At 40.1% G+C, this 24,818-nt stretch overlaps 2 long non-coding RNA genes across 2 annotated transcripts in view; both read right to left on the minus strand.

Moving 5' to 3' along the window:
- LOC309701121 overlaps nt 1-24,818 on the minus strand; it is a 79,618-nt gene that overhangs the window by 33,016 nt on the left and 21,784 nt on the right. The gene's annotated exons all lie outside the window — the stretch shown is intronic.
- On the minus strand, nt 14,475-15,006 carry LOC309701238. Its single transcript, XR_014274926.1, has 2 exons — nt 14,717-15,006; nt 14,475-14,629 (listed from the first exon to the last, which is right to left on the minus strand). It is a non-coding gene; the product is annotated as an uncharacterized lncRNA (long non-coding RNA).

Here is a 24,818-nt window from a genome sequence, read left to right on the forward strand (position 1 = left end):
TATGGGAGCAAGGTCAAAACCAAGAGCTTACGAGTCAACTTGGAAACAGCAGTCTGTTAGAGCCGCCAAGCAAAGAGATGCAGGAGGCTGCTCGATAAAATCCATCTGCAATAGCAGATCATGGAGATATTTGTCCTGGAAATGAATCAACAGGCTCAGATGAATTCGCAGAAACCATGAAAAGGAAAGAATCAAATGCTCTTTCCAGTGGTGGTAAAAGCTCTTTCACTTTTCTGGTCAGTAATTTTCACAACATAAAATGCTTGCACTGTAGGGTGCCCGCTGATGTCAGATGTGACTGCCTGCATTGCTAATAGCCTGCCTCAGTTAAAATTTGCTAAAAAAGGCCTTGTGCTGTGTAATTATTCTTTACTGTAATTATGGTCAGTCACAGCAGTCATAGCAGAGCGACATCAGGAGTGGAGCTATGAGATGCAGTGGAACTAATTCCAGTAATTATTCAGCTGGATTGGTTTATGTGGAAAGGATGGGGGCCTTGTAGGGACACACATAGATGCTTAGGCCATTAAAACACTGAGTAAAACAGATTTTTGTCCTTTAGAAAAAGAAATTATAGTGTTAACTGTTTTACCTTGAATCTGCCACTTGAGATGAGCAGGATTTTTTTACATTTGCTAAATGTTAAAGAATAAGGTAGTGGCTGAATAGTTAATTTAGCTTAAAGACGGCCATATTTATACAGCATGGCAAAAACACAAGATGACGAATTAGATTAGATTAGATAGTCCTAATCAATTCTCCTTCACATCGTTGCTTGAGCACATGCTGTTTTCCACTGAGATCAGGAAAAATCATTAGGAAAAGCCACAGGAAGGACACCTAATAGATAGATTTAGCGACGCTTAACAATGCAGACAGACATTTTTCTCCATAATGTTGAGCTAGCAGAAGAAAAAAGAGAGCAGAAACAGATTGTTGCACCTTAGTGCTGCAACAATAACATGGGGTAAAAGACACAGTATACCTGTTTAATTAGTAGAATCCTACAAAGAAATACCAGGGCTGGCCTTTCACAACATGTTCTTTGCTAAATGAGTTTCAAGTCAGTCATACTGGCACTACTCTTTATATAACTAACATTAATAGGAACTTCTAATGTTCTTTTTAAATTATTCATACAGAAGACTTTTCACAATACACATGCTAATTACAGCAGCGATCCAATGAAAAACATATCACTTTATATCAAAGCTGAGCTTTTGTCACTCCATTTCTATTCTCGAACACAGCACAATGGGTACCGCTGTCAAAATAACATCTGTGCACAGCTGAAAGAAAAACTTAGCTTTAAAATACTTGCAGGCTACTTTAAATACTTCAAAGGCTGTCTGATTTTTAGCACTTCCATATATAATATTTAAGACAGAACATCTGATATATTTTTAGAATTCTCTAGTGAAGCTGCATGCTAATATTTGAAAATCAGTTTACTTGTGCAGTCATCTTATCTGACTTGACCTATTTACAGATTGATTGTAATGTCTGTAGATTGGGAAGTTCCCTTCTCAGGAGGTCCTATCGTCTTTTTTGATCGAATCCTTTAAAGGGGGTGACCACAGCGGGGAGGCCGGCATTTGATTGATCTGTCAGAATTTTACATCCTTCTTCCTTATGCAATCCCCAAGGGATCTAACCAGCACTCTTTTTCTTATTTGTTGAATGTGTAAACTGTTTCCTGTTTGGTTCCATAAGAATTTCACTTCTATGGAAATGCATGGTTTTGTACTTTATGTATTAAATACTGTATATAATACATAAAGTACAAAACCATGCATGCAATATTCAAATTATATATCTGCATATAATATGCATATAATATACATATACATATAATATTGTATATATATTCAAATTAGAGCAGGGCGATATGGCCAAAAATATTTATCACGATATATATTTTAAAATTTGCGATAACGATATAACTGACGATATAATTGATGAGAGACAAAATACAACTCCACAACTTTACGCGCAAAAAAACACCATCCATTTATTTTCACTTAAACAAGAAGCTGTTTTTTTATGTGCATTAAAGCTATATAAAAATTTAACAGTGCAAATGCAAATTCCTTGCTGAAAGTTTAACCAAAAGGCATTTCCAGTAGAAATGGGCTGACATATCCTCAGCATAACCATGTATAATATCCACTGAAGTTAAAAAGAGGTGCTTTGCAACATTAAACTGCAGTGTGCCAAATAAAAAAGTCAAATACGTATTTTTCGGACCATAAGGTGCACGGGATTATAAGGCACATTAAGCGAAACAAAGCAGTCAGATAAATCAAACTTTATTCAACCCATTCTTCTTGCTTCCTCCACTTCTGTACCATTGATTCATTGCAGCTGTATTCTATCACAGCTGCTCTATTCCAATGTTGTTGCAGTATATTAATGACTAACCTCATATTGTGGATGGATTATCTCAGTTGTTCTCCTGACTGAAGTTTGGTCCGTTTACAGCATCCTGCCATGCGATTGCATTTGCCTCTAACCCTCAGGAACCTTCACGTTAACTTTTATCGCATGCGCGTTTTACCCATATTCTATCGTGATATTTCCTTTTCTTATTGTTGCCTAACATTGTACCGGCAAACCGTGAACGGTATAATATGGCCCAGCCCTAATTCAAATATTTATATTATTACATGTATTACTATATGAATGAGTTTAATGAAAACATTAAGGTTTGTTTATAGCTATCATATTTCAAAATCAATTGTTTTTTGCAGAAATATAAAAATAGTTTGGTGTTTATTTAGTTCTGTTTTTTCTAAACTGTTCACTGTAAAATGCATTTTTCACAATAAAATAATCTTTGCTGTAGAATTTGTATTCAAGATGTTAAAGAAAACAAAGAAAGAATGGGGAAAATGAACCTGTTACCTCAACAAATCAGCATAAGCATGAAGGGTTGGTCTTTTGTACATCAGCCTCATCCAACTAAACTATATAATCTGCATTCAAGTTATCTTAAGGAGTTGAGCTACTCAAAATGACATATTTGTGTTATTGTCTATATTTGAATTAATCAGTGGTGATATGCAACAGATGGACTGATATTTCCATGTTTTTCTTGCCTCCAGTTGTAAATTAGCTGAGGAACATTTTGAGTTTCAACGAGCAGATAACAAACCACTGCTGCTTTTTTACAGTGCGGTTTGAATCACTCACTGGAGAAACAACAAAACGGAGAGTCCTTGTTAAAGACAATCAGTGTGTTTTGGAGCAAACAGTGAGACTAATTCGCGCAAGAATCCAATAATGGCTCAAGGTGTCGTCTGTAAGACTCCAGAGAAGCTCACAGCAGGCAATGTAAAAGCATCCAACAATACTTCCTCTGCTCTCCCGTCCTTCAAATGTACCAAAAATGGACTCTGAATGCTCTGAATCTGCCTTCATCATTAGAATTTCAAATAGTCATTTTTCATGATGTGTCATGATTAAAATAACACAGCAAGAGATCAAGCCTTGAGTGGCTAATTTTCTGTTATTGGTTATTGGCTGATTGTTGTTAGGGGTGTTGGTGGTTATTGGTCGTTTTTGTTGTTGTTGGTAGTGGGATTTGGCAGGTTTTTACTGTCTGGCTGTTATGTAACTTAGCTTTTATGTGGGTATTCCTATCTGTCTATTAACTAAAGGTAATTGTGGTCAATTTGCTCTAACTACAGATAAGTTAACCTCACAACCCACTCAACCTCTGGCTTTATAATGCAGTTTGCTGAAGATTTTACTCTTGCTGCCACAACTTGTTAGGCCCTGTCACAGAGAAAATCGCCTGTGTTGACACTGATTTGGACATTTTAGTTTGCCAAGTCTAAGACCCATGTTTGCCTCATTGTTAAATACACAGGCAGGTTGATTTTAAGACAGCCACTAGGAGACAGTGATGACACATGAGTGTCAATGAACACTGGGCTGGTGGGAGGCTGCACACATCAATAATCCCCATCAATTTCTGGAGCAAATTATGAACTGTGTTCATTTAAAATCCAATTATCCTCATTATTGTCAGTAGTTGATGCATGTTAATGATGCATGAAATAGACTAGCATTTTTTTTAGGTCAGCATTATTACAGGAAGCCAGGGGTGTGATGATTGTAAGGCCCCACAAGATGGAGAAAGAGTGCCACAGTGTTTTGTGTCTTGAGTGAGCAGCAAAGTCAGAGGTTGCTCAATTAAGGCAGGGATTACTGGTTTGATAAAAAATAAATGAAAAAGAAGAAAAGTGTCATTCATGATCTCAGCTTTCTCTGAACTATATTTTAGAAATTCAAATAATTACTTGAGGAGGGGATTGCTGTGAATTCTGATTTTGAGGAAGACATTCAGAGGCAATTAAACTGAGTCTGAATACGCGCATGCTTGTGTCCTGTGTGCATGTCTTTGAGTTCCCATAAACTTGGTATTATGTAGAACAGAGCTCTTCATTTTCTGTCCCAGAGGACCATGCACACTGTTGAATGTCAGGTTCCATGTATTTGATAGACATATATGATTGCGTCTTCTACACAAGAAGATGCAAGGTAGTTTTTATTGGTATAGACATTACTATACACTTACTATTTAATTGTTGTGCTACTGTACAAAGAAACATCATTGTAAAAAAAAAAAGGGGGGGGGGTGTTAATACGATGTCCAAGGTGGTTGGTGCCTCCCATGATGCACAGAGTGTTTCTTTTTCCGTGTTTCTTTTTCCACTCACTATGCGTTTAGTTATTATTAATCTCTGACTCACACAGTCTGTCTTCGTCCTGTGTTCCTCCCTGCACCACCAACCAGGTGCAGCAGATGGTCGCCCCCTCACTGATCCTCCCGCAGGTTTCTTCCTGCTAAAAGGGAGTTTTTCCTTCCCATTGTCACCAAAATACTTGCTCAAAGAGTAGAGTATCATATGACTGGGATTTTCTCTGTTTTCTTTGTGTTATTGCAGGGTCCTTACCTCACAGTATAAAGCGTCTTAAGGAAAGTGTTGTTGTGATTTGGCACTATATAAACAAAACTAAACTGAACTGAATTCATAATGAAATTATTATAAACAGGCTGTTTTCTCGCCCAATGACTAAGGACCAATACTTATCCATTATTTACATGCAAAATATGCAGAAGGGACAATGTTGGGTGAAATGGTGGCAGATGATCCGCTGTGGCGATCCCAAAAGGGAGCAGTTGAAGAAGGAAGAAGCAGCTTTTAGCAAAAAAAAAGTGTCTTTTTTTCAGACACATAAGCTGAAATCAAAAAATTACTTACTTGCTAAAATGGCAATACAAACTGACAGCAATCATGTGCCTCTGATTTGATATAGAACCCAGTTTCTTTTATGCTGGTGCACCGATGTGTCTACATTGCTCGCTCTCAAGAGTAAAACTTAGCTTTTCATGTTGGACTTCAAAATAATGAATCAGGCTTTACTGAAAGTAAAAAAGAAATAAAGCAGGGATGACCTCAGAGACAACAGAGTTTATTAACAGATTGTAAAAGCTTTCGAAAAGAGAAAATGGTCCATTAGCTGGACCGTTGCTGTTGCATTAGAATAACGAGTATGTTAGATACAGTTGCAGCCCATTACAGCCTTACATTTCTTTTCTTAAAATTATCCTTGTGGTAATTAACACTACCAAAAAGGCTTATCACAGCTGCTGAGGTCTGTCGCCATCGGTAGTTGATTCCTCAGTGGGTGCACATCAGGTTATGGTGTAGGCTGTAGCCTAAGGTTTGGAGCCGCAGTGTCCATTTAATGCAATGCTATTAATGAGGCTGTAAAAAAGCCCCTTATGTGTCAAACTAGCAACATTTTCTAAAAGTACATTCTTTAAACTGTCCAATATGTGGTCCTTCCCTTACTTTATCTAAGTCAGTGTGGCCCTCAGGTAATAAAAGTTTTCCACCCCGATATAGAAGGTAGGCAAGGTAAAAGAAGACCACACTGCCATCCTCAATGTTCCCTACAACAATCCCTCTGGCTTATATAGATTAGAGCTCATTAAGTCCAGGTGAAACATTTCAAAAGTCTCTACATTTTTATTAAAGCAAGATGATGAAACTTACTGCCACTAATAATAAGTAGAAATGATGGGAAATAAGAACATTATTTTATGAAAAAGACGTTTATGAACGTAGTTAATTTACAATTCGATATTGCTGTGAAATTGACATTTCTGTGTGCGTGCACTGACTTTATTATTCTTGCTTCTTGTGCTAATGTTACACAATGCTTTCAGCAGAAGATATTCCCACATTAACAAGTAACTCATTATTTGCCAACCTGCAAATGAACTCTTGCCAAAAGTCGCCTTTTATATTGCCTTCAAATAGCTCCATGATAAGCATTATACACAGGCTGGGGTTGTTTTAAAGAGCAGTCCAGAGAGAGCTTTTACAAGTCATAAACATCACTGATGACTTATTATATCCCAGATGCGCGCCTAAACTGCACCCGTCTTCCAATCTCTTGGGTTACGGAAGAGGAAGAGGGGATCCTGCCTTTTTAACATCAAAGTACAAACGGAGCCACTTTTTTACTGTGAGAGACTGACAATGCTGTGTATGCGCTTTCAAGAAAGGAGGTTAGGAGAAAGGATTAAGTGAAGAGTGCTGTGAAAGTTTCAGCTGTAAACAACATGACAGTTCTAGAAGTTGTAAACCGAGTTAAATCCGTGTTCTGTGATGAGTTTAGCCAAACACAAAGGGGAACATCGGGTCAGACACCAGTTAATCATTTAATTCCAGTAAATCTCACCGGATCTCAGTTTACATCATACTGCAATCTGAGCCTCACGCACCATCTTTGAATGTTGATGAACTGAATAAAAACGACAAACCAGAAACCGTCTTCTGTGAGTGTTGTGCACAGTAGTTATGCTCTTTCCAGTGACTTTGAATTTCACAGAAGCAGGGAAGTGTGCACCTCTTCTGACAGATGGCCGCACTGAACACACATCACACTGAATTAGGGGGATGGCACCTGGGGGAAGCTCAATAAGCTGCTCCCAATGCTAAACCACTGCCTCCTCACCTGCATTGTGCAGACTGGCATGTTTTGGGAAGCTTCATTTAGTACACTGCAGTATATCTGAGGACCTGAGCCATAGCTGGCAGCAACTGCTGACCTGTCTTTATTGAGAAATCCCAATGGCTGTAAAGGGAGCTATAAATAATCTTGTTATAATTGCTTTGAATAGTATTGTAATTGCTGCTACTACTAACGCATGTTTCTCTGCCTAGCAAAAGAGCTATTTGTGTATAAATTGTGATTATCCCAAATGTTTTTGGTAATGTTAAATCTTTATAGCTATATATACAGGAAGTCAAGCCATACATGTAAAGGTACAGCAAATAAAGAAATGGCTTTAATGAATATGATGTGTATCTGTAACCACTATCAGTACAGAACTTTCCCTTGAATACTAACTTGCGCCACTGGAAAACCTACTGCCATTAGCGTATTACGTTATGGGGCATGCCACTAATTTTACATATGAAGTTTACTCAACACTCACTCCACAATTGTATAATGTCTTTTGTGACCCTGAGAGCAAGCTAGAGTGTGGAAAACTTTCCCATAAAAGAGGCTATTTAAAAGAGGCTAAAGTTATTATATTTGCTTCAATGACTTTGACCATTTTAGTGTCACTCAGCTTTTTATAACAACTCTTGACTGCTTGAGTACCCCTTTATGTAAAAACAGCTCTCCTACCCTGCAAACGCTCTGTTATGTTATATTGGGCTATGACTACTGTTTATTGTCATTGGTGCATTTCCGCGTAAAGAATGTTTTACATGTGGTTTTGATTTAGAAATACATTCTTAGTATTGTTGTTTTCCACAATCAGTTCTTACTGCAAAGTCTTTGCATAGTGACGCTTGGTCAGGCTTCACATCTTTCCGTTTTCAAAATGCATGGTCCAACAGTCTTCAATAGAACTGCCTCTCTTTGAAACAGACGCCATGTGGCCGAAGGAAAATGCTCTTATGGAGCTGTCATTGTTGTGGGATATACAACTCTGGTAAACAAGGAAGTGGTTTGGTAATTTTTTGCAGATGAGAAAGTTTTGCCTTGTGAACTGAAGCCAAACTGAAGAGTGAATTTAGTCTCAAATCATAGTGTTTTCCTAAGATAAACCAAACACCTTAAACCCCAACACACTAATCTGGGTATCTACCTGGGGCAGGGATAGCTCAGTAGGTAAAGTGGTCGCCCCATGATCGGAAGGTCGGTGGTTCGAATCCACTTAACGGCTACCCTGAGGTACCCCTGAGCAAGGTACCGTCCCTACACACTGCTCCCCGGGTGCCTGCTTAGTGGGCTGCTTCACTGAGTGAATGGGTCAAATGCAGAGGAAAAACAAGTAATTTCCCCATGGGGATCAATAAAGTATCTGTTATTATTATTACCTAGTGTTGGTTTTGAAAATCCCAATAAAGTACTATTGAAGACAGGTAACCAACACTGGAGTCTAAATCCCCAGTGAGGTAGCATAGCTGGCCACCAAGTGGCATTGGTTTCTTTAAGGTAATCCTGGTACCTTCTAAGAAGTGCTGGTTCCCAAAACCTCCACCAAGTAAGACTGGTGCCTACCAAGCTGCACTGAAGCTTTAACACCTAAACGAAATAGAACTGGCACCTAAAATCCTAACTATGGCAGAATAAGGATCATTTGAGATAAAACATTAAATTAAAGTGTAAAAATATCACTTGGAGACATGAAAAACGTCTCACTTGGCAGTCATATGATTATGCCCTAGACGCAGATTCCTATCATTTGGCTTTTTTGTTGTTGTTTTCCACAATTTCTTCCTGACCTTCATTCTGCAAAAACATATTCTGGAAATTTCCCTTCATCATCACCATCTAAACACTACTTTTAAAGAGGGTACTTGATTTACTAAAATGTGACGGGAAGGGGAGCTGATCAATGATTTTATCCATAACTTTAGAGTCAGAATCTACCCATCTAAATATGTGATCTGCAAAGTGTAGGAAGAAATACATGAACTGAGAAGAAAGCCATGTGTATGAGCATGCTTTTTTTCTCTTGATGAAAAAAGTGGCTGTGCTAAATTAATGAGGGATAAAAAAGTGAATGAAGGCTGACCTTGAAAGAACATGTGCCCTGATTAAGAAAATAGTTCAGAACGGGATGATTTGCGTACTTCCCGCCGTAAATTATGTTGAGCAATTTTTCAGAGTACTCGAGTAAGAAGTGGAATGTTACAAAGATGAAAGATTAAAGTTTTCTTTTGCTGTTTTTTTTTTTTTTTTTTGGTGCTTACAAAATCTTGATTATCTTTTGATTATATGCTGGACTTAAGAAGGTATGGAAAAAAGATGCAAAGTTTTAATAAAATGTTGGAGAAAACAAGCTATCCAAGCTCGTTTAATGTTTGCTTGTATTTCTGGGGTATTTTGTCCTACTTTCCTGCTCTCACTGACCACGGGCTCCCAGTTGTTGGCCACATTTAAAGCTTTGAATGTCACGTGCAGATGCCAGCTGAGCCACCAGGAACCCTACAGGCCTTTGTTTTATGACTCAGATGTGATTTGGACCGTTTGATTTATTTGGGAAAGCGCATATAAAACATCTCAGGATGTCACATTATTAGACAGACTCACTCGGTGTGCTGAAAATGGACAGGGTGTTTTAGCATCAGCAGTAACATGTCAATCACAGCATCTCGGTCATATTTCTCTGTATGCAAGCACAGAAGCCACAGGTTTTTTTTTTGTTTTTTTTTTAAATGAGCTTATACCATTTTCCATGATGCATTTTGTTCAAAGTGCATTCCCATCCTTGCAATCATATGATTACACAGTCCAAGGCATCTGGACACTCTAGATTAGCACTACAACTTTGGAGTTTTAATAATATAACGTTGCTGGGGAAAAATTTGTTTGCAGTGTGGACAACACACACACACATGCACAATTGCTCCAGCTGATAGGTGCTGAACTTACTCTCCATATGACCTTATCTTTACAATGTACTACCAGCGGAGATTTACTTTAAAATGCGACACCAAATCCTGTTTATCACACAAAATGAAATGTTAATGTGGTACGGCTACTCCTGTGAGTGCGTGTGGATGCGCAGACTACATGTGTGTTTCCTTTGATGTAGACACGGTTTGACTTTTTCATTATCTGAGGAGGGCTGCTTGCTTCTCCTAAATGTCACTGACAAGTCAAGTGCCCAGGAGTAGAAAGTTTGGTTAAGATACTTACTTTACTTTAATTTTTACTTTCTTTTTTTTTCAAATTGCTATAAAACAGTGATTCTAGTTTTAAAAATCGATTTTTAAGGAAGTGTTTTTCTTCCTGTCTTTTAATACTTTTAATCAAATCAAGAATTGATCACAGGTTTCAATATCCAGACAGGTTGGGTGGGTGGAGGAGGCGGATGGGTAGAAATTAATGTTATCATACAAGCATCAATCCTTTCTTAATGTCTCAGCTAATGTCAAACTGTCCGCCACAAGAAATGCAAAGTCCCGATTATTCAAGTGGCGCTCTACAGTAAACAAGGCTAAATGAATGAGGTAGGATGAAGGAGTGCTCTTGTTATTGATGGGGGATTAAGAACAAGTTAGTTCCCAGGTCTTACAAAAACCCCACAAGGGAACTTAAACAGACACGCCGCGCAAGTAAGCTCGGCTTTGTTTGGACACTTCTCAGCCGCTATGAAATTGAGATAATGTGATTAATTCCCCTCATCTGCAAATATGTGCTGTGACACTAAATTGTTAATTATCATTTGAGAGCAGAAAATTATACAGGAGGGGTGTGCTTTTGTGTATGCGCATGGGTCTTCCAGGGCTGCTGAGGTTATTTTGTAACTAATCTGTGACACACTGCTGATTACCTGGAGAAGCATTCTATGTATTGTAATATTTTTAAAGCAATCCAGGATATTAAGAGCTCGGTCTGCTGCATTTATGAGGGGGGTGTTCTTCAGCAGTTTGAGTCACGCTACATTATAAACTCCAAATGTAAACAAGAACAAAAGTGGGAACCAATGGCAAAATGGAATAAAACAACACATCATTGTCATTTTCTGATCTGCAACTTTTACCGTCTTGACCAGTGTTAAGGTCCTGAGTTCAACTATGCCATCTTGCCTCGGCTTTTCTGTATGGAGTTTGCTGATAAAGATAAGCAGAAGAGAATGGGTGGATTAAATCATCAAAAATGAAATAAATATAGGCCTTAAGTAGCATTATGCCATAGCGACACATGCTAAATGACCCCCATGCAATCACACAAAAGCTGCTCCTGTATGGTCATCAGAAAACTAGCCTTGTCTGCAAACATGGACTGCAGAGTGTCCACCGTTAACCTAATACAGAGACATGCCGTTGGTGCAGCATAGTGTGCTGCATTGCCAATTTCCTCATTATATAAATGAGACAGCTTGTCTTGTGTGAAGTGTTTTCAGCTGAGCAGTTTCTACCTGCAGTCGAGCGTTTTTACCAATGCACAAAAAATTTTAATGTCATCATCTGATATTTTTGCCATATTGCACAACCATAAGTATGTTTGGTCTTTTTTGAAGGAATAAACAAAATGTCACACAAAGACTCCCAGATTGAGAATTTGAATTAATAAGTGCAATTTTGGTTTTGCTTTTGTTATGTTTGGTGACCTTATTTTACTTCTAGGTCAAAATTTGAAGAAAGATGTAAAAAGTTACGGAGCCCCTCTGATGACATGGTACAAAAAATAAATAAATTGTGGCCACAAAATACTACTTCGAGGGCACGAAATAGGTATAACGTGCCCACGAAATGCTAATTTGTGGCCACGAAATACTTATTTGTGGCCACGAAATACTTATTTGTGGCCACGAAATACTATTTCGAGGGCACGGAATAGGTATAACGTGCGCACGAAATGCTAATTTGTGGGCACGAATTGGGTATAACGTGGCAATGAATTACGCATTTGTGGCCACGAAATAGATAACGTGCGCACATCTTATTGATAGAATTCCTGGACAGCTGCGTAGAGACACAAGCATAAAAGTAGGCTAAATACACCATGGACAGAGACAGTCTGATTGAGTTTTATTTCAGGCTGGGAATGAGCTACAAATGCATTTTGAAAAGCCTGGCAATGCAAGGAACCATCATTACGGAGAGACATTTAAACCGGATATTGAGAGCCAAGTCGCTTTACAGACGTAAGTACGACCTGGACGCCGGGATAGATTTTATTGTGAACCAGCTGCAAGGGCCTGGGAAGGATCACGGTTATCGGTGGATGTTTACAAAGTGCAAACAACACGGCATTGTGATCAGGAAAGAAGACGTCAGGATCCTCATCTCTTTACTGGACCCAGTAGGTTCCCAGGTTCGCCAGACCAGACGTCTCAGAAGGAGGCAATATTTTGCTCAGGGGCCTAACTTTGTGTGGCACATAGACTCTTATGACAAACTAAAGCCATATGGGATATGTATTAATGGATGCATCGACGGTTTCTCACGCAACATCATTTGGCCGCACACACTAACAGTGACCCAAAGGTTATCGGAGGTTACTTTGTGGAAGCAGTGGAGAGTCGTGGGGGTTTCCCCAGGCTCGTACAAACTGACATGGGCACTGAGAATGTGTTGGTCAGAGACCTCCAGCGTTATTTACGGAGAAATGACGGGGATGATAGAGCAGGAGACAGAAGCTACGTCACAGGAGCAAGTACCGCAAACCAGAGAATTGAGAGCTGGTGGGGAGTGATGAGAAAAGAAGGAGTCGAGTCATGGATCAAGCTTCTAGGAGAACTGAAGGACGAAGGATTTTTCTTTGGGGATTTCATTGACAAAGCTCTGTCACAGTTCTGCTTCATGCCAATCATTCAGGTAAATGGCCCATATTATGATAACTAGTGGTGGTAATTATTTACATTAAATTACGCTGTTTTAGCAGTAAGGGTAACAAAATAATCGTTTACATAGTTAAAACGACATTACCTTTACGGAACGGTAAATGCAATGTATTCCTAACGTTGTTGAAGTAGGTCAACTGCGCTCTGTATGTGCGTAATGGAGGCTGAAGCATCAACCCAGCCAAAGTTTTTAAATCAGGGAACACTTTGCCAATTGAACTGATCAGAAGTCAGCATGAATTAAATGTTTTTTTCTGATCGGAGGACATTATCCTTGTCTGCGCTCATTCTGCATCAGTTATGCTGCAGCTACCGATCTGTCACTGCCAGTCTGTCAAAAGCAGTCAGGCTTCACGCATCAGTAACTCTTCAGCGCTCTATCATTGGTGCATTCAGGTCTGAGATGATATTGGATCCCCTCATGGGATTGAAAAATATTGATTTTGTCACCTGTATTATGCGCATAAAGTTGAAAAGCTTTGCGCATCCGGACCGAGATTAGTATTAGTATTAGTATAAAGCCCAGATCCCACAACTCAGTGGTTTGCCTGGTGTGGTTCTTTCTTTTCTTTTTTTTGGCATCACTCCCTCTTCCTTTGGTTTTCATTAAACTGCATCCAAACATTGCTGCTTTTCAATTCACTTAAGGATGCACCACACTTATTTTCGACCATTTAAAAAATGCCCTGTATTACAGCTCTGACCTAATTCTTGTTTCTTCATCAGGAGGTATTGAATGACATCCGGAGTGTTTGGAATGCTCACCGTATAAGGCCCTCAAAGAATAACAACGTGCCCTGTGGGATACCTGATGTCATGTACATGGCCCCTCACCTTTGGGGTGCAGAAGACTGTCTCGTTCCACTGACAGAAGATTTGGCCTTGTGTAAAAATAGCTGCACTTTTGTTAGTTCAGTCCCATGTGATGTGCAAGTGTTTAATAATAATAATAATAACAAGGCATAGGTGGCGCTCTAGAGCCATTTCCCAGTGCTCATATGTAAAACCATTAAAATACAAAATTTTTCACCAGACCTGGCATGTGTGCAAAATTTCATGAGTTTTTGAGCATGTTTAGGCCCTCAAAAAGGCCCTTGTTTCGCCTGAATAATAATAATAATAATAATAATAATAATAATAATAATAATAATAAGAAACGGAGCAGATACAATAGGGCCTTCGCACTCTCGGTGCTCGGGCCCTAATAATGGATTGGATTTATATAGCGCTTTTCAAGGCACCCAAAGCGCTTTACAATGCCACTATTCATTCACTCTCACATTCATACACTGTTGGAGGCAAGCTACGGTTGTAGCCACAGCTGCCCTGGGGCAGACTGACAGAAGCGAGGCTGCCATATCGCGCCATCGGCCCCTCTGGCCAACACCAGTAGACAAGTAGGGTAAAGTGTCTTGCCCAGGGACACAACGACCAGGACAGAGAGCCCAGGGATCGAACCGGCGACCTTCCGATTACAGATGCGAGGCTACTTAAATGGACACAAACATACAAATGTTGTCACGGTGCGGCATGGCACACCGTGGAAGGAGTGGGGAAGGAGGACCCAGGCGCGGTGCTCTACGTATAGACAGTGTTTATTTACAGAGGGTGATATCAAACAACAATAAATCCCCGTGTTTCTCCCCAGACTCCCGTGTCGTGTCCTCCAAGTGCTCTCTGCTCCCGTGTCTGCACTCCCGGTGCTCGCTGCTCCTTAAGCCTTCCACGCTCCTCCTGCGGGAAACAATAGCGGCAGCAGTCAGGACACTGAACAATGGCAGGCATACACTACACGACCAAAACCTAAACTGGGTAACTAACGTGGAGTCCCAAGCAATGATCCCGCGTCGGTGGGAGCTCCAAGACTCTCTTAAGTAGCTCCCCCGACGAGGCCTGATCAGCAGCAGGTGTGTGGCTTCGGGTGTGGCCAGTCCCCTTGCAGGGCCACACCCTCCAGGCCTGACGCCGCCTATAAACAAGTGCTCAGCCACCCACACACACATATACACAAGCACAGGGAAGGGGGAGCAACACCAAAATACACAACAATAATAATAATAATAATATAATACATGACTGCTCAGGGATCCTGGGTCGCCCAGTCCCAGGACCCTGACAAATGTAGTACATTTTGTACTTCAGTACGTATTCCTACAGCTTAATGTACTTATTATTAAGTAATTGTTTTTCTCCAGTGTGTAGTTATCTTGTCTTTGTATCAAAATTATCAGAAAAGACTGTATAACATAATTTTCATTTTATCCATGTCAGTAAATTAACTCATCATGAAGTGTTGCTTGCTCTTGGTAGCTACAAAGCGTGGAGTATTAAACTAAAATATCATACAGGTTAGAAAAAAATAAATCCTTTTGGGATTTAGTTAAACTTATCACACTGTTAAAGCATCAAAAGTTGTTCATAATAGTTTTTGGTACCAAAAATGTGTTCATTTCTAACAAAAACAAGAGCACTTTGGATAACAACCACATAGACTGGCAATATATCTAATGTTGTGATCAATTAGACAAGAAGACCAAGTAGGCTAAAGTGTAGAATCATAGTTGTGTCACCAATGCTCTAAATGTTTCTTGAGCCTATAATTTTGTTATTGTGGAATAGATTAAAGCAATCCCATGTTTGATAAAGAACGGCTTCTTTTCTTAAAAATCATAGCACGTGTATGACATTATAGAATGAGTAGTTAAATAACTTTCAGCGGTGTCATTAGACATGTTCATGTTTAAAGATGTATAGAATGTAACAGAGAGGACAAAGTTTTGTACAAATGAGAATGGTTTACTGGTGTCTTTCAAAATACACCATACTCAAAAACAGGTTGTATTTTGCATATAATAACAGGATAAAATAACAGTTATTTCTAAAATGTTATACAAACCTCTTTACAATGTAACCAATCTCTGTAATTGACAACTTTTCTTCTAAACCCATTAGGAACATAAAGGTTCACATTCTTGTTTCTATTAAGATTTCTGCAAACATCTGAAATACTTTAATACAGAACATGCTTAATCAGTTGGAATATGGTATTTGTAATGGTGTTGTACTTATGTATGTATATACAGTAGACAGCACTCAGCAATCTTCCAGTTTGTAGAACTGTTACTGTATGCTATATTGGAAATATTTGTTACTCTTCCTGTAGTAAAAAAGTATTAGAATGTTAAAATTAGTAATTCATTTTTGCACTAACCAGAAACACAGTAACAATGTGTGCAGCAGGAACAGATGCACTTCTATGTTTAGTGTACGGATTCCTACCAGGTGAAGCACTGAAAATGTTATTTAAATATGTATATGTATTTTCAACTGGTGTTGTTTTGTGGTCTCATTCCCCAAGCAATTTGTTGCCTTATTTTGTCCCCAACACTCACTGCTGCTTCTGCAAAATCAGAGTGCTAAGTGCTGTCTACTACAGGTAACTCCACTTCAAAAAACCTGAACATTCCCTTTAGCTTACTATTTTAATTGGGGGGAGAAACTAAGAAAGCAATTACTGACCAGATGAAAAAAAAAGGCTGCACATGAAAAAGGCACAACGGGCTACACTGTTTTGAGAACTTAACCACCCAGTCTTATGAATATTCACATTCATTCCTTCATGTTACTGTTAACTACACCCGTGTTTCTATGAACTGTAGGGCAGAGTGCCTTGAGGACCAAGGTTGGGTAACACTGACCTACACCACATCCATCACCCACATAGAGCTTGCGAGAATGCTGTTAAATTCACTGCGAAAGTCTGGATAGCTGTGATAACCAAGGGGCAGCTTTAGTACACATCCACATGTGTGGGATTGTGGTCTGCGGAGGAAATCTGTAGTTTCTATGAACTCAATTAGTATGGCTTTATCCAACAGATTGGATCCTGTACAGAACCGCAGGAAAAGCTGAAGATAATTGAAATCAATTTCTCCAATGTACCTTTTCAGGTAACGAGAAACTGTTGACTGGGCAGCTGTCATCTCCTCTGGAAAGATTAGAAGCTCCTTCACTGTTTTTACAGTCGTTTTTTTTTTTCTGCTATGAAATGATGCAGTCCTTCTGGTGGGAGTAAACCAGCTACAGAACCCACAACGGGACGCCAGCACTTGATTACAAACATTGGGGCCTGAATAAGTACTTTGTGTCCTATCTGTGCCAAAACAGGGAGCAGTGTGTCCTTGGTATATCTCCTCCAGAAAGGGTATTGCAAGCTTCACTGGGAAGTAACCAGCTTGTTTCCACCCTACAACAAACACTCTAGCTATAGCCTGCCATTCTTCACACTGAAAGTCATGCCGGATGAATGGGACTTTCACCTCAACTCCCAATGTGCAGCTGTCATAGAAATCCATCCAAAATTCTGTCAGGCAGTCCCGCAAAACACCACTTCCTTCCCCATGTTAATTTAACTCTTTTTGGAGAGTTGGTACGTTAACTCTGATTTAGTGTTAAACACCAAATCTGTCTGGAGTTGATAATTTAACACTTGGTGTTAAGAGTTTATATATTAACTCTCAAAGAGTATTTTAATTTAACTACGTAAGAGTTATCTTCTAATTCATTCTAAAAAGCAGGAATTTTACTGTTCTGAACTTCTAGAAATTTCTTTTGGAAATAAACATTTACTAAAAAGATGCAATGGTTTTTGAAAAACATTTATTCTGAACTGTGCACCACAATTTCAAAACATTTTCTGAAAGATGTAACAGTATACATGTTCTCACTTTCATTAGAATTTTATTTATCAAAAGGTCTGACATGGTAAATGCAAATAACAGCATTCTCATCACTTATTTCTTCAATACAATATGCATGTCCTTCATTCATCCCTTTGTGGAACTTCAACGCACTTCTGCTCTCCCCCATATTCCATCTTCACAAGCATATCCTGTGCGGAGATTGAATAAAAATTAGTTGACACTAATTAATGGCACAAATAATCCAGTAAACAATTGCAGCACAGTAAAAAAAAAAAGAAGGAAATCCTCTTTGAGCCATTACTTGTGTTAAGTATTTTCTCAAAAGACAAAGACACAGGCAACAGGTAATACTGAACTAAATGTAAAACCTCAACCTTTTTCATTTTTACCTAAACCGTGTGCACAAAACTCTGGAGGGATCTATGCTAACGTCGAACCCAGTCAGGACGTCTGCTACTGCTGTTTGCTCGTTTTTTTTATGGGCGATCGTTTTCAGGCTTCAAGTAGCACCATTATACCAACATTTCACATTCTAGACATTGTTTTAGGTGTATTTGACCAAAGGTTTGACTGAAAATTCACATGCAAGCTTTTTTTCCAAGGCTGTGGTATTTGCCTGCAAACAATACCTTTCAGCTAGCTAAAACAGAATATTATGCTATCACCGAGCAACATGGCTAATGCCTTCCACACAGCTTTGTCTCAACTCCAAAGAGCCACAGAAGTAAAAGCTCATAATAATAATTGAAACAATCTTTGAAAAAATGACTTACCAAGCATGGCAAACAACTCAAATATGTAGAGCAAAATGTTCTGAAACGGCTTCACTTCAGCTTCGATTGGAGCCGTGCTGGGGGCGGAGTCTGTGAATTTACTCTATTGGTGTCATAGCCCCTGTAGGAGTTCAGAGTTAAGAGGTCAAGAGTTAATGTTTCCATTGTAACACCTCCAGATTTGACAGAGAAACACTCATTTTTAACACTCGATTTTAACTACTATCATTTTACACCTCAGGGTTACATTAAAAGAATGTGACTCTACTTAGAGTAAAATTAACTCTACTTTTGCAAGGAGACTATTAACACCAAAAAATTTAACACTTTTGAATTTGCTGTGTATGGCAAATCAGAATTTGATAATGATTGTTTTATTACTTAGATATTATCTATGGTAATGAGGAATGGAGCGATTGTCTACTTGGAGTTTAAGTAGTTCAGCATGATTAATGACAACCTGCATCAATACAAAATCATTCCGATCACTGTATGCTTTATTAGTTCCCTTGGCAACGTGATACCCGCAGTGAGCTACTGTAACTGCAAGGCTTCATCCGGTGATGCATTGAAAGCTACGGCTCATTTAGCATGTATTACCTTAACAAGTGTGACTCACATGATGCTACTTTCAAAGGAGATGTTCAGCAAAAAAGAGGCAATTTTAAGATGCTTTCCATCTAAAACTGTTACTTTTGTCCAGACCAGAAGAGTTGCACCAGCTAGTATGGTGATATGGCCAGGGTAAAAGAGAGACACCTTCGTGACACAGAGAACTAAGGTTTTATGTTGAACATACCTCGTTTATTAGTAGCCTTCAGCCTTGCTCTACTTTGAAAGTGTGCTGCGGGGCCGCCGCACGTCCTACATTTAAAAATGAGTTTATGGCTATAAGCACAACAAAACAACGTGTAGTAACAACATGAGGGTACAACATTTGAAACGTCAGCAGATACCATTTAGAACATAGTAACAATATAGGTCTGAATAAATAACTGCCGAATTGCGGGATAACAATATGAAATAAATATAAAATATCATACACTCACCTTAAGGACATCACCAACAGCAAGGACTCCGTACTATGGCTGACGCAGGTTCTAGTGTATGTGCCCTGGGATGATATATAAACACCCAGCACGCCCCTGCGGGCGGTTTATCCTTCAAGCTCGGGTCCTCTACCAGAGGCCTGGGAGCTTGAGGGTCCTGCGCAGTATCTTAGCTGTTCCCAGGACTGCGCTCTTCTGGACAGAGATCTCCGATGTTATTCCCGGGATCTGCTGGAGCCACTCGCCTAGCTTGGGAGTCACCGCACCTAGTGCTCCGATTACCACGGGGACCACCGTTACCTTCACCCTCCACATCCTCTCGAGCTCTTCTCTGAGCCCTTGGTATTTCTCCAGCTTCTCGTGTTCCTTCTTCCTGATATTGCTGTCATTCGGAACCGCTACATCGATCACTACGGCCGTCTTCTTCTGTTTGTCTACCACCACTATGTCCGGTTGGTTAGCCACCACCATTTTGTCCGTCTGTATCTGGAAGTCCCACAGGATCTTAGCTCGGTCATTCTCCACCACCCTTGGGGGCATCTCCCATTTTGACCTCGGGACTTCTAGGTTATACTCGGCACAGATGTTCCTGTACACTATGCCGGCCACTTGGTTATGGCGTTCCATGTATGCCTTGCCTGCTAGCATCTTGCACCCTGCTGTTATGTGCTGGATTGTCTCTGGGGCATCTTTACACAGCCTGCACCTGGGGTCTTGCCTGGTGTGATAGACCCCAGCCTCTATGGATCTTGTACTCAGAGCTTGTTCTTGTGCTGCCATGATTAGTGCCTCTGTGCTGTCTTTCAGTCCAGCTTTGTCCAGCCACTGGTAGGATTTCTGGATATCAGCCACCTCCTCTATCTGCCGGTGGTACATACCGTGCAGGGGCCTGTCCTTCCATGATGGTTCCTCGTCTCCCTCCTCTTTCTTGGGTTTCTGCTGCCTGAGGTATTCACTGAGCACTCGGTCAGTTGGGGCCATCTTCCCAATGTATTCTTGGATGTTCCTTGTCTCATCCTGGACTGTGGTGCTGACACTCACCAGTCCCCGGCCCCCTTCCTTCCGCTTAGCGTACAGCCTCAGGGTGCTGGACTTGGGGTGAAACCCTCCATGCATGGTCAGGAGATATATATATATATATATATATATATATATATATATATATATATATATATATATATACAGTGGGGCAAAAAAGTATTTAGTCAGCCACCGATTGTGCAAGTTCCCCCACCTAAAATGATGACAGAGGTCAGTAATTTGCACCAGAGGTACACTTCAACTGTGAGAGACGGAATGTGAAAAAAAAATCCATGAATCCACATGGTAGGATTTGTAAAGAATTTATACGTAAATTAGGGTGGAAAATAAGTATTTGGTCACCTCAAACAAGGAAAATCTCTGGCTCTCACAGACCTGTAACGTCTTCTGTAAGAAGCTTTTCTGTCCCCCACTCGTTACCTGTATGAATGGTACCTGTTTGAACCCATCATCTGTATAAAAGACACCTGTCCACAGCCTCAAACAGTCAGACTCCAAACTCCGCCATGGCCAAGACCAAAGAGCTTTCGAAGGACACCAGGAAAAGTATTGTAGATCTGCACCAGACTGGGAAGAGTGAATCTACAATAGGCAAGCAGCTTGGTGTGAAAAAATCAACTGTGGGAGCAATCATCAGAAAATGGAAGACATACAAGACCACTGATAATCTCCCTCGATCTGGGGCTCCACGCAAGATCTCATCCCATGGGGTCAAAATGATCATGAGAACGGTGAGCAAAGATCCCAGAACCACACGGGGGGACCTGGTGAATGACCTGCAGAGAGCTGGGACCAAAGTAACAAAGGTCACCATCAGTAACACACTACAACGGCAGGGAATCAAATCCCGCAGTGCCAGACGTGTTCCGCTGCTGAAGCCAGTGCATGTCCAGGCCCGTCTGAAGTTTGCCAGAGAGCACATGGATGATACAGCAGAGGATTGGGAGAATGTCATGTGGTCAGATGAAACCAAAGTAGAACTTTTTGGTATAAACTGAACTCGTCGTGTTTGGAGGAAGAAGAATACTGAGTTGCATCCCAAGAACACCATACCTACTGTGAAGCATGGGGGTGGAAACATCATGCTATGGGGCTGTTTTTCTGCCAAGGGGACAGGACGACTGATCCATGTTAAGGACAGAATGAATGGGGCCATGTATCGTGAGATTTTGAGCCAAAACCTCCTTCCATCAGTGAGAACTTTGAAGATGAAACGAGGCTGGGTCTTCCAACATGACAATGATCCAAATCACACCGCCCGGGCAACAAAGGAGTGGCTCCGTAAGAAGCATTTGAAAGTCCTGGAGTGGCCTAGCCAGTCTCCAGACCTCAACCCCATAGAAAATCTGTGGCGGGAGTTGAAAGTCCGTGTTGCTCGGCGACAGCCCCAAAACATCACTGCTCTCGAGAAGATCTGCATGGAGGAATGGGCCAAAATACCAGCTACTGTGTGTGCAAACCTGGTAAAGACCTATAGTAAACGTTTGACCTCTGTTATTGCCAACAAAGGTTATGTTACAAAGTATTGAGTTGTATTTTTGTTATTGACCAAATACTTATTTTCCACCCTGATTTACGAATAAATTCTTTACAAATCCTACCATGTGGATTCATGGATTTTTTTTTCACATTCCGTCTCTCACAGTTGAAGTGTACCTCTGGTGCAAATTACTGACCTCTGTCATCATTTTAGGTGGGGGAACTTGCACAATCGGTGGCTGACTAAATACTTTTTTGCCCCACTGTATATATATATATATATATATATATATATATATATATATATATATATATATATATATCATCAAGTGTTTCGTGGCCACAAATAAGTATTTCGTGGGCACGTTATACCTATTTCGTGGCCACAAATAAGTATTTCGTGGCCACAAATAAGTATTTCATGGGCACGTTATACCTATTTCGTGGCCACAATTTATTTATTTTTTGTACCATGTCATCAGAGGGGCTCCGTAAAAAGTAAATGTTAAGGGTGAAAAACAAAACCTCAGTTTTTTGAAAAATATTTTTTTATGTGTCATATTTAGTCATAGTCATAGTCAAAACTCTTGAGAACAATGAACGAAAAACAGAAATAATATATTTTTAAATTGGCTAGTTTTGATTTTAGTTTTGTCACTGATGAGGACTTCACCCTTGTGAGGTGTTCACTTTAATAAGACTTCAACCTCGGGCTTCTCTCCACCACCAGAACACCACATGTGTAATGTAAGAGTGTGGAGGTGTTGTGTCCTTTCACTGTGTCCTCCTCCTACATGGTCTCCTTTTTAGTGTGTATGTGTGTGTGTTGCTGGAATTACTCTATTTTCTCACACTCTATCTCAGCTGCAAATTGAGGGTGGGACACAACAAATAGCTTCACCCGTGTGGCTGCTTATCGATCAAGGTGGCATAGAGAATCCCCGCTCAGAGGACCTCAGTGATTTTTAGGAGCGAGAGAAGATTTCAAAGATGATGAAGAGGAATGGTTTTCAGAACATGAGTCATTTAGTCTCTCTTGGATAAGACAGTGCAGAGAGTAGACAGACCGGTGGGGAAAGCGTGAGGGGGGAATGCAGGAAATGTTAGTATGCAGACTCAAAACCCAGGCCCCACAATGGCGACTCGAGCCTTCATGTGCTCGGGCCACCTGCTTAACCAGGCGAGCTATAGCAGTGCCATCAATTCAGTCTGACAGTAAGTTTGAAAATGATGAAATTGAGCATTAAATATGGATGTCAAGAAATTGTGAAGCTGAATGGTCTTTTTGTCCAAGAAATGAGCCACGTTACATAGCTGTCAACATGGTGCAACCAAGGCCAAAACAAACGGCAGTCACTGCTGGAATCAGATTTTTCACTTTTCATCCTGGATGCCATCTAGGGAGTTTGTTTTTCAGGAAGTGTTCCCTGATCTAAATTATTTTGCAGACACAGTAATCATGGATAACGTTCAATAAAATAAATCTCTTCAACTTTTAATTAAGTTCAAAGAAAGACAACGGTGATCAGAAATAATTGTCCAAGTTAAACATGATTTTTCGTTCGTATCTTGGTTATGATGGATTTTCCTTATTAAAATGCACTTTGAAAGTACCATGTGACAAAAAACAAACTGTTCTTTTATTCTAAATGGGTTCTAACAGACGGAAACACAAAATATTACTCAGAAATGTGGTCTGCGTGGCTTGGAATATGGATAAAATAAACATTTGTTAAGCATCATTACACAAGTTTTTATGTATTAATTTTAAAAAAGGGTTCACCAGACCTGCAAACATGGGCTGAGTAACAAAAACACCCCAGAGAGTTAAAAGAAAAATAATTATCCAGTTGCGAACTGGCTGCTCTACATAATAAGTATATTATCTTCCGAGATTATTTTAGTAATATCAATTTAGTATATATCCTACTTTGATGCTATCAGTAGATTAAGTTAAATGGCACCAATTTATAAGAAGTTGTTATACTCAAAATTCCACTATGACCTATTGCCTAGTGTAGTAAATAAACTCAAGATACAAGTAGATGGAAAATGTGTATATATTTATATAAAACAAAAAACAAAAAAAAACAAACACCCCCCCCCTGCGGGCGGTTTATCCTTCAAGCTCGGGTCCTCTACCAGAAGCCTGGGAGCTTGAGGGTCCTGCGCAGTATCTTAGCTGTTCCCAGGACTGCGCTCTTCTGGACAGAGATCTCCGATGTTATTCCCGGTATCTGCTGGAGCCACTCGCTCTTCTCTGAGCCCTTGGTATTTTTCCAGCTTCTCGTGTTCCTTCTTCCTGATATTGCGGTCATTTGGAACCGCTACATCGATCAATATGGCCGTCTTCTTCTGTTTGTCTACCACCACTATCTCCGATTGGTTAGCCACCACCATTTTGTCTGTCTGTATCTGGAAGTTCCACAGGATCTTAGCTCGGTCATTCTCCACCACCCTTGGGGGCATCTCCCATTTTGACCTCGGGACTTCCAGGTTATACTTGGCACAGATGTTCCTGTACACTATGCCGGCCACTTGGTTATGGCGTTCCATGTATGCCTTGCCTGCTAGCATCTTGCACCCTGCTGTTATGTGCTGGATTGTCTCTGGGGCATCTTTACACAGCCTGCACCTGGGGTCTTGCCTGGTGTGATAGACCCCAGCCTATCCTACCAGTGGCTGGACAAAGCTGGACTGAAAGACAGCACAGAGGCACTAATCATATATATATATATTTATATGCAGTGTTGGGGAGTAATGGAATACATGTACCGCCGTTACGTATTTAAAATACAAAATATGAGTAACTGTATTCCGTTACAGTTACCGTTTAAAAAGGTGGTATTCAGAATACAGTTACTTTCTTGAAATAAAT

This window comes from Aulonocara stuartgranti (genome assembly GCF_965226115.1).
Source record: "Aulonocara stuartgranti genome assembly, chromosome: 23".
NCBI lineage: Eukaryota > Metazoa > Chordata > Actinopteri > Cichliformes > Cichlidae > Aulonocara > Aulonocara stuartgranti.